The sequence below is a fragment of the Cupressus sempervirens genome, chromosome 7 (genome assembly GCF_028749045.1).
Source record: "Cupressus sempervirens isolate cs-2001-9-10 chromosome 7, ASM2874904v1, whole genome shotgun sequence".
NCBI lineage: Eukaryota > Viridiplantae > Streptophyta > Pinopsida > Cupressales > Cupressaceae > Cupressus > Cupressus sempervirens.
Window position 1 is genome coordinate 793775430 of NC_143124.1, and position 12116 is coordinate 793787545.

Here is a 12116-nt window from a genome sequence, read left to right on the forward strand (position 1 = left end):
GAAGGATAATTATGAAGTCTTAGATTTTCCAGATGCATCTCAAGTTACTGAGATCATTGAGAAATTTAAGGTAAAATACCCAGACATAGCTCTGGTATAAAGGGGAACAAAACCCAGAAGCCAGAATTTCATTTTTGACACTTGGCAAAAAATTTCATTTTGTTGAGCCTACTTCTAACATGCACAAGTGCACTAGGTGTGCCACGTGTGTCAAGTGCATAGGTGCACTGCTTTCAAGGTGTGCAAAAATGCATTTTGATGGTAGTTTAACTCCTACAGACACCTAGTGAAGATGGAGCTTCTATTTTTGGCACTTCTAGACACTCCTACATCATATAAAGGTTTCTTCTTATTATTTTCTCATGCTTTCTTCCTTTTAAGACATGTAAAGGCTCATGCATCCATTAAATGATTTAAATATGGATGGAGTCCTACTAAGCACCAGTTAGAGAGTTTGTTTGTATATAAATAGATTTGTTTTATTAGTTTAGAAGCATATGTCTGCATAAAGATATCTCTCACTCTCAACACAAATTAAGGAGAAGATTTCTTATAAATTTAGGAATGTAATATGTATTTCGGGCCACCATTATTTTGATGTAATAATATATTCTATTGATGCTCACATTTGGAGTGTTGTGATTCTTGCCTACGTGTGTTATATTTTGTGAATTTATGTTCATAAAGTGTAATTGAGCCAATAGTTTTATTGCATCATTCTGGTTGTACGATATTTTAATTATAGTATTTGCTATGGGTCTACAAATTTTGCTAACATACTTAGTTCGAGAAGAGATCACCATATTGTTCCTGCATAGCTTTTCATCTCGCATGAACGCAATTTCTGTGGCCTTGTGATTTGATGAAAAGTGAAACATCTTATGGTTACTGAATTCCCATTGATGATTGCATCAGTGGAATTAAGGAAGTGTTGCTCCTATTTTCATTGGTTACCCACCAATCTTTTCAAAGGCTTAACTCACAAACGCGTTGTTTCCATGGTTTATGTTTATTAGGATTTTACTTTCATGTTATTTGCTTAAAATTCTTGTTAGCCTATCTTCATTATTTGCTTTTAAAAACACATGGTTAATTTAGGAATTCATATAGTTGCATTGTTAGATTGCATTCATTTAAAAATAGAAAAATAGAAAAATATATTTCTTTTTGTGTGTTTGATTCTTTTGAAATAGCAAGCAAATTTAAAATCTTATCCGAATTGTTTAACAAACCAGCAAAGGCCTCCCTATGAAAAAATACATTTATCTTCAATTGAGTGGATTCTAGTAGGTTGCAAGATCGCTTGAAACCTTGGAGTTGATCCCAGATTAACTTTTCAAGAGAGGAGTTTGAAAGGATTCCTGTCATTAAGCATCATGTAAAATGATAGCTCAATAGAAGTGTGCATAGTTGAGCACCTTTACTTAGGCACTTTTAGCTTTTTAAGTTTTTTGTTTAAGTTTTTTAAATATTTTGCAAAAAAGGTGTGGAGTCGTGCACCTTAACTTAGTGTTTAAAGTTGGTTTTTGTATGTGTATAGGTAAAGCGAAGGAGGTGTGGCACAACACCACACTTGGATAACTACGCAGGTGTGGTTTGAGAGCTTGAAGCAAAAAGAATGAAGTATGGAGGGAGGGGGGTCCCTGGGTTTTATAGACTCGGGACCAGTGCACCTCTTTGAGGTGCGCAGTTGTGTTGTTGCGCACTTTAGAAAGGAAGTGCTCTCCTTCAAGTGGTTTGGCACACTAGCACACCTAAGGAGGTGTGCTAGTGCACCATTATTTTGCAAAAATGACTTCTCCCCCCAGAATTTTGATTTTTGGAATCTGAGTTTTCCAACCGAGACCCAGACTTGACCAAAGACACTACGAAAAATCTTAGAAAGACTCAAACCCCAAACTAGGGATCCAAAAAATTGAAAAATAAAGTAGGGGGTCCCCATTTCTAGGAGAAATAGGGTGTGCATTGTGAAACCACAATAGTTCTCAGAGAAAGAAGCTTGGAAACTTAAGGTAAATCTTTGATGTTAGACTTGATTGTTTTGGAAGGCATGCCTTCAAACTAAGATCCACTATTTGATGAACCCAACTATACATTTTGGAGTTAAAGAATAAAATATTATTTGAGGACTCTAGGATTTGGGGTTTTACGTTCAATTATGGATGAATGTAATTTTTCAACACTCCCCCAAGGGTTCAAGTCACAAAGAAGGTTTGTGAGAATAATGCCAACACAAGGAATGTTTTTTATTAAAAAAAACATGTTTTGAAGGGAGCCTAAAACCCTATAAAAAAATATGAGTATAGATTTATACCATTATATTCCATTAGAAAAGACATAACAAAACTAAACAAGGCTAACCAAGATACAAAAAGCCAACCAAAAAATGACAACACTAGAAAGACAGACCCAAAAGATCAAAAGCCATGAATCACACACAAAAAAACACAAAATTGTAGATGACCCTTAACCCATATTCTTTATAAGCTCTGCTGCCTACAACTCCAACTAGTCCATCCTCTTAGAAACCTTTTTAATTTGCTTGATCTCTATAGTAGAAGAAGAGGCTAGATTTCTAGTGCTAGCTATAGTTATTTTTAGTGGCCCATCTTAGCTATCCATGTGATGCCCTTGATCATCATAAATTTTGACAATGGCCTTATCCCCCAAAAATCCCTCTAGCTTGCTAATGAGGATCTTAATGTGCTCATTGGACACTTTAAGGATTTTAAAGCTCTAATCAACAATATTTCTCAGAGTGTTCTCAATTCTAGAAACCTTGTTATCCAACTCAACAACCTTAGCCTCCATCCTATAAAAGGAAGCCATGTTAATCAGAGAACTTGGATTCATTCCCTCCCTATCAGCACACTCAAAAACCTTTTAAATTTTGATCTTCTCCTCTAAGGAAAACATCCTACCACTAATGTCATTGATATCATGAAAAAGCCACCTAATGGACCTAAAGTTGTCCAAGAGATTGTTCCTGGTATTATTCAAAATATCCATCTTTGACTATTTACTTGAGTCACTTTAAGAATAAATATATAGGGATCAATAAGCTTTCTAAGGTCAATTCCACCAAACTCCTCGCCTTTGACCATCAAATCATTTTTTTCCCTGGCAATTCCTAACCACATAGTATGCTTGTTAAGGTTTCTCCAAACAATCTCTCTCACCTAAGGAGGAGTGCCCCTAGCAAGGAAGTGGATTGGGTTGTCTAATGAGGGCTCCGAGGAGTCTTCTGGGGAGAATAATTAAAAATTATTTTATCCTCTCTACCAAGAAAATTGTCCCTTAAATGCTCCTAGGAGGACTTTAGGGGAGACTAAAAAATCATCTTCTTCTCCTCACTACTAGGAGTCTTAATTTGTTTCTAAGTTTGTGAAAGTCATGTACTTCAAGACGAGAAAGGATGTACGGGTTACACTATATAATATATATGAGGGCAATAATAAAGTAAAGGAGGCAAAGATTTAAAACTACCAATCTAAAATGAATGAAGATGAAAATGTTCCTAATTTTTTATATATGTTGATGAATTTTTCGACCCAATAAAAATAAATGGTGAAGAACTCTAAGATATAATACTAGATTCAAAAAAAATCATTTACTAAAGAAGCTTGAACATTTGAATATATTAACTATGAGTTACATGGAATATTAACTATGCATGAGATGATGATTGATAATAAAAAAAATTTCAATGAAAGAGGTTTTATTCAAGATATCCAAGAAACAAGATGATTAGGACTTGGGTGATGATTCAAATATGGAAGAAATTAATTTTGTTGGAATGGTGTAGAGAGGTTCTATAAAGTATAAAGAAAAGCTACCTTTCAAATAATTTAACTATAGTTAAGTGGAACATTTTACTAACAAGTGTCCATAAATATGTATTATAATAATGACAATCAAAAGAATGAGAATAAATCATTTCAACAAGGAAATAATTTTAAGAAGGCAAGACCCTACAATGCAATGGTAAATTGTGACCCTCTCATTGGAGAGGTCTTAGGTTCAAATCTACTCAAAATTAACACATAGTAATAATTAATCTTAACAATAATAATAATAAATGAATTATAAATAATCTAAGTTCGATTGATTATCTATAAAAAAAAATTGGAAAGAACTTTAAGAATAAATTAGAAGGGCTTCTCTAAAATGAGGGAAACTATTCTTCAAATGATGATAACCAAGAGAATATATGAATTGAAGGATAAAATAACATTTTCATGGCTTTGTGTAGGTTCACCTAAAGATTCTATTGGTATTGTTGGTTCTTTGATACTTGGATCTTCTACTTTGGTAGTTAGTTTTAGGATTATTAGTTCTATTTCTAAATCTATGACTACTTTGGCCACTAGTGCTAATTTTGGACATGTTGTCTCTATTGGTCCTTCTATAATTAGTTCATCTTCTATTATCTTCGGTCTCAAGATCTGTATTCCCAAGATTGGCAAAAGAAGGCCTCTATGGTGGAGGAGGGGTGGACCCCTGTGATAGGAAAGCATCATAAAAAGACCCCTCTATAAAATGATATGATGTAGCACTCCCAAAAGAAGGGAGTTAAAGGAAAAGCTTAATCTTTTGTGTTATCGATCCTAGTCGTGGGCAGAAATGAGCTTCATATGTTGTACTTTCTTTTCTGCTAGTTTCTTTTTGTGTGATCTTTGGGGTTCCAGGGTCCTTCCAAAACTTGTGGTTTGTTGGGGATATTCTTGTTGTATCCCCTTTCTTTTTTCTTCTCCCATCTTGTTTGTGTCTTGTTTCATATCTTTAACGAGGATTTCAGGTTCCTTCTAAAACCTGCTTTGTTATGGGATTCAAGGTCCCTTCAAAACCTATTTTTCTAATTTAAAAAAATCATAGCTTTGGAAACTAAAGGAGATGAAGGAGGAATGACACCTAGAAATAATTATGATGATGAAATTCATCTTGTGGAAAAATTGAATTATGCTACTTTAAATATATTAAAAGACTAAAGAAGAGAATTATTGAAGAAGTAAAATCTAAATAAAAACTATCTCAATATATTGAAAACTTAAAAAATATGGTTGTTAATCTAAAGATTCAAGTGGAAGAGGCAAAGACAATTGAATATTTTTTGATAGAGTGATTGCTTCAAGAGATAAAAACTATAAAAAACTTGAAGAAGAGATTGTGACGTTGAGAAAAGATATAGAAAAAATAAATAGTAAACTGAAGTTAAAACTTGAGAAAACACAAAGATCTTAGATCAAATCATAGAAATTTAGAGATCACCACACATTAAGATTGACATTTGGTTTACATAGATATACAAGAATAAGAAGGTTGAGAAACCCATGAACTTAGTTGGAGAGAATCCAAAGGAGCATAAATGCATACATTCAATATTTGAACTAGTTGTGATGAAGAAAGAAAGAAAGAAAAGTGAACAATGGTTCTGCAGAAGTGCACAAATAAATTACAAGACTCGAATGCAAAAATTTTGGAACACAAGTGCATACTACTAGGAATAATTACTTCTTTGTGATTTATTTTTTAATTGTAATTAATTTGGTGACTATGGATTCTAGAAAAGTTCTAAAGAGAATATATAATTATATTGGAAATTTTATTTTTTTTAACCATTTTTTAGTTTCAATATTATATTTCATATGCTAAATGATTTTAGACATATTGCAATAAATTGCACAAGAAATTGTGAGTCCTCTTATGTTAGATGCTAAAAGTGGTGAGAAGTTTTGGAAGACAAAACCAAAAGAAATAGAATCAAAGAAGCATACGGTGTCTTCAAAATAATTTCATGCAAATAAGGAGAATAATTTATGGATAGTTGGTAATGAATGTTTAAGTCATGACCAAAGACAAGAACAAGTTCCTAAAAAAGAAGATGTTGTACACTTGGTAATAATTTTGTTGTTAAATTTATTAATATGAATACTTTAACTCTTGACAATGGAAACCAAAAGCTTATGATGTTATAAATGTAGATATATTGAAACATAATTACAATATTCCATTCACTGAAAAATAAAATAATATGAAATTAGGAAATGATTACCTGTGAGTTAGTTATGGAAGGAAGTACGGCTGATAATTATGTGTATCATCTTAGTGAGGCCAATAGGAAAAAAAATACATTTTGAAATACAAAGAGAAGAGAGTTGGATTTAGAAAAAAATATTAGGATTATCAATTTTGTTAATTCTATGAAGATTATTTCAAAGGGAATTACAAGAGATATTTCATATATTAAGAAGCCTTCATCTACCAGTTGGAAACTAGGATGAGGGAAAGCACAAAAGTACTAGATCTCTTACCAAGGATTATTCTTCTACATAACCTTTAGTTTATTTCCATAAATATCTATACAAATCTACGAGGATAGAGTGTTTACAAGGTGATGGGTATTTTATAATTTTTATTGATGATTATTCTAGAATGACTTGGATTACTTTTCTAAAAGATAAATATGATGATTTTGATTAAGATATCCAAGGCTATGTTAGAAAATGAAAATTCATAAAAATAATATTTTTTCAGGATCAAATGGATGTGGAGAATTTAGTTCTTATAAATAGGAAAGTCATATGAAATGCATGAAATACAAAGACAATATTATGCTTGGGTAGAACTCCTCACAAGCTAAAGTAGAAAAAAGTAACAAACAAATTATTTAGGATATAGGAAGAACAAAGATAAAATATGGACAAATAGTAGATATGTATTTGAGAGAATCTAGTCAAATAAAACATAATATTTTGAATATAATTTAGATGAAGCCCAAGACTATTAGGACTCGATATAAATTTTGGAATATTGACATCAATTAAGAATCTCATAATTTTGGAAGAAAAATCTACGTAGAATTTTTGAACACACACCAGATACTAAGAGGGAAAGGGGGAAACAACATAAATAAATAAATAAAAATCTTACTTAAGTAATCAACTATCTTGAATTTTCAAATCAAAACACATTTAACAATTTATGAGTAGAATTAACAACATATCAACACAAAGATTTGTATATGTAGAAAATCCAAACTGGATAAAACCATGATAAGCACTTGCCCACAAAGATGAATCAATGATATATAATTTGATTATAAATATAGTAGGAGATCACTAACTTAAACTTGAAACCAGAGGCTCACTATCGAATATAGATAGTAAGTCACTACTCTAGACTTAAAAATACATACTCATTACCAAAGTAGTATGATGCTAAAATAACTTGTGCGCCCAAGACTCATTATCATAGGGATACATTAAACATAATTCTTCTCAATAAATAAAGATAAATTCTTCTGATAATGTAATTGTACTACATAACTTTACCAACTTTAGTAAACCATTGTCACTTCCTTTACTTTTCCACTACACGCACAAAATAGAAAAATAACAAATGTCACTTTTCTCTTCAAAATCTCTACATATGGATCTTCACTTACTCTCTTATTACTCTCTTACCCTTTTCCAAAGTAGGTTTTTTACTTAAATATAAGAATGTCATTGGGATTGTAACAAGGTCAGCCATGCCAAAAGAAAATTAAAAACAAATTACAATTCAAGCATGTCAAACAAAATTTTACAATATGGTTGATTCTTAGATAAACATGGGTCACACATAAAACGAACCCATTTGGATAAGAGATAAACATTAAATATACTATATGTCACAAATAACATGAACCCATTTAGATGAGATACAATCATTAAATGTGACACCTAGATAAAAACCATGAAGCACGATCCACTCCATAAGAGAGAATGAACTATGACCACATTAAACATAGCCCAATACTAGATCCATAATCACTAAAATAACTTTTACAATAATCACAAATATATAGCATCACACTGCCCAAATAATTGTCTCATTTGCTAGTTATCTCTAGACCTCCACGCATTATGGTGATATCCAATATCCATATCAAATGCCATGTCACTTTCTATTTTTCCATGTCATAGGCCACCACATCATATTTTCAAACCATAACACAAATTGTTCATAAATGCAACACTTGGTAACATCATTTTTAGATCACCAAGAATTGTTTTTAGATCATTAAGAAACACCATGACTAAGACCAAAACTTGAATATAATTCAAATCATGTTTGTACATCTTCAACTCTTATTCTCAAAGTAGAAACCTTATAAAAAAAAATAGCTAAATGGTTTCCATCTTCAATTGCATGCCTTTTTATATCTTTGTTATTTAATTACAAACTTCCAGACCAATGAAAATACTGATAAACATCATTCTCACGTGAGCTCCAAAATGCATACCTATCTTTCACCATCCTACAACATTATCATGTCTAGTACACAATATTGATTAACATAATTCTCTCATGATCTCCATAATACATATATGTTGTCAAATGTTTTACAATATTATCATGTTCAATGTGCAATCTTACTTTCTCCAAACTTATCCAAACCTCTAGGTATACATAGCCTGTTAGAAATAGATAGTACTAGGGAGGGTGATGAATCAGTATTTTACAAACTTTTTCCCACAACTAGATATTATTAATTAATTCACAAATATTGTTGAACAGTAAATAAAACCATACACAAAGAGAACTTATAATACCATAATTTTTTAACTAGGGAAACCCTACCCAAGGGAAAACCCTAAGGGGAATGGTACCCACAAAATGATCCACTAAACAAAAGAACCATGTTAAGGATATTGATCTTGTTAGGAGTCTATGAGTTACATATAGTGTCTCGATCCTTGTTAGAGGACTAGGCCCTATTAAAATCCTCAACCCTATTAGGATTTGGTATTACAATTACAATTGTATGTAAGAAGATCCCACTACTCTAATATGCAATTATACAATATAGTGCCTTAATACAAAAGAGATAGATACAAAAACCTCTTTACTGCTGATTTTTGTACTTCTCATAACCTGATGTGACATCAAAATTCACATCACATATCTCCCATACAAGTTCCCATGTCATGTACATAGTTTGCATACTCATCATATACTTCACATTTGCATATATCACACTTTCACATTACTTTGCATAAAAAAGTCTTTACTCATACTCTTTTCCTTCAAAAAACTCTTCTACAGTCAGCTTGATGCAATTAACATAATTACAAACTTCCAAACCAATGAAAATATTGATAAACATCATTCTCACGTGAGCTCCAAAATGCATACCTATCTTTCACCATCCTACAACATTATCATGTCTAGTACACAATATTGATTAACATAATTCTCTCATGATCTCCATAATACATATATGTTGTCAAATGTTTTACAATATTATCATGCTCAATGTGCAACCTTACTTTCTCCAAACTTATCCAAACCTCTAGGTATACATAGCCTGTTAGAAATAGATAGTACTAAGGAGGGTGGTGAATCAGTATTTTACAAACTTTTTCCCACAACTAGATATTATTAATTAATTCACAAATATTGTTGAACAGTAAATAAAACCATACACAAAGAGAACTTATAATACCATAATTTGTTAACTAGGGAAACCCTACCCAAGGGAAAACCCTGAGGGGATGGTACCCACAAAATGATCCACTAAACAAAAGAACCATGTTAAGGATATTGACCTTGTTAGGAGTCTATGAGTTACATATAGTGCCTTGATCCTTGTTAGAGGACTAGGCCCTATTAAAAGCCTCAACCCTATTAGGATTTGGTATTATAATTACAATTGTATGCAAGAAGATCCCACTACCATAATATGCAATTATACAATATAGTGCCTTAATAAAAAAGAGATAGATACAAAAACCTCTTTACTACTGACTATTTTACTTCTCATAACCTGATGTGACATCAAAATTCACATCACATATCTCCCATACAAGTTCCCATGTCATGTACATAGTTTGCATACTCATCATATACTTCACATTTGCATATATCACACTTTCACATTACTTTGCATAAAAAAGTCTTTACTCATACTCTTTTCCTTCACAAAACTCTTCTGCAGTCAACTTGATGCAATTATTGTTAGCATGAATGCTAATGATATTCCTTTGGGGGAGTATCTTAAGCATTGGAGAGTACTGGCATGTTGTATTGATGATAGTGTTTGTCATTGATGTCAACATAGCAGTAAGTTTATGAAGACTAACAGAGTAGCAGACAAAGATCTTAGTTGTACGGAAAATGTTTTGATTTTCTGGTGATGCACATTCATGGACATGTTCTATACTATGTCTTGATGTTAAGGTTCAATGTGCAACAAGTTGAAGATATACGTAAGATATGCCTAATTTACAGAAAGTAGTACATAGACAGAGTACCTTAGAAGCAATTTCTAATGTTTGTATTATATCTTCTAACACAAATATAATTTAGTGATGCATGGCCAACCAATGACATAAGATAGTTTGATGATGATGTCAACAAATGCACAAGCCCTAGTATCACACATGTGAGAAGTTGTATAGATTGTAAGCCGAAAGCATTATTGTAATTTTGGATTAATTAATTATCTTATTATAATTAATTGGGAAAGCTTCAAGGCCAACTCAAGGAATTATTTTGAAGATATGGTATAAAGGAAAAAAAAATTCCTTGTTTGTAATGTGTTGAATAGTAGTATCAAGTGTGTGATATGTGAAGTTATTAAAAAAGTGTGAAAAGGAGAAAAGTGTTTGGTGAATATGAGCAAGCGATCCAAGGGATTATTGGATGCAAGATTTGTGATATGGTTACAAGATCAAAAGAAGTAAAAGTCTAGTTAATAGGATAGAGCAAGAGGAAGGAGTAGTACTATTCATTTCTATTATTCTATGAGGAATAATACAGAGATCATTTGGATAGTGGGTTCATTGGTCTTGCCCCTAAAACTGTTTGGATAGTGAGTCCATCTGTCTTCTATAACTCTTAATAGGGTTGACACAACTCTTGACATGGATTCAAAGTCTCCTGATAGGGACTGATATGTGTTGAATGTTGTTATAGGCTCCTAGCAAGGTTCATCCTCTGACAAGGAATATTTATATTAGCATGTCATCTTGTGGGTACCATCCCTACTGGGGTTTTTCGTTTGATCAAGGGTTTCCCTAGTTAACATATCTGGTGTTATTGTGCATGTGTATCTTATTGTGGTTTTTTATTATATTTCTCATATGGTTAAATTTTAATAAGGTTGATAATTGTGGTATTAGTTGGATAACTAATTCACACCCCCCCCACCTCCCACTCTCAGTTATATTGGTGGACTATATATTCTAACAATTGGTATTAGAGCATCAGGTCTTTGAAGGAAAAGCTTAACAGCTTTGGGAGATCAATGGTGAATCTTTTCAGAAAGAATAGTCCTAAGTTGGATGGACAATATTTCATCTCACTAATGATAGAGCTTCTTGGTGAGTTATCAAATATGTGTAAAGATTTGAACATTGTGTTTCCTGACCCAAAATTATTTTGTTGCATTCAAAAGAATAAAAGCACAAGCAAAGGTAGGTCCATATCTAAAGAAGACAAGAAGATCAAAGAAGGTATTGACCTACTTATGAAAAGGGAGCTAGAAAGTATGAAAATTTTCATTTGTTGGAAATGTAAAGAGTTAGGTTTCATCGAGATGTCCTAAAAGAGTAAGATAATATAGAAAGAGTTCAATTTCTAATGAAGGTGAAGAATTTAGAGAGGGTGTGGAAAATATTGAATTGGTTAAGAAAAAGGAAGTATTAGAAGAGACAACTTTGCTAACCGTCATTGATGATTACAAAAAAGAAGATAATACTAGAATTGTTAGAAATAATGTTGAAGTTTTTTTTGAGACTAACAATGATCTATAGAATGATGTACAATCTATTGAGAAAAGAGAAGAATAGGATCTAAACCAAGAGATGAGATAAGAGTTGAGATAGAAACTCCTACCTCTAATAGGAACATGACAAAGAAACACCCACTAGAGTAGATAATTGGAAGTAAAGACAAAGGCGTGATGACAAGAAACAAAGTTAATGAAGAATTATGTTTGATTTCTCAAGTTGAGCCTAAAAGCACAGATGAAACATGTAAAGATGCTCATTGGATTCAAGAAATGAAGGAAGAAATAGATCAGATTGTGAAGAATGAAACAAAGGAATCAGTTCCTATACCTAAAGAAAAGA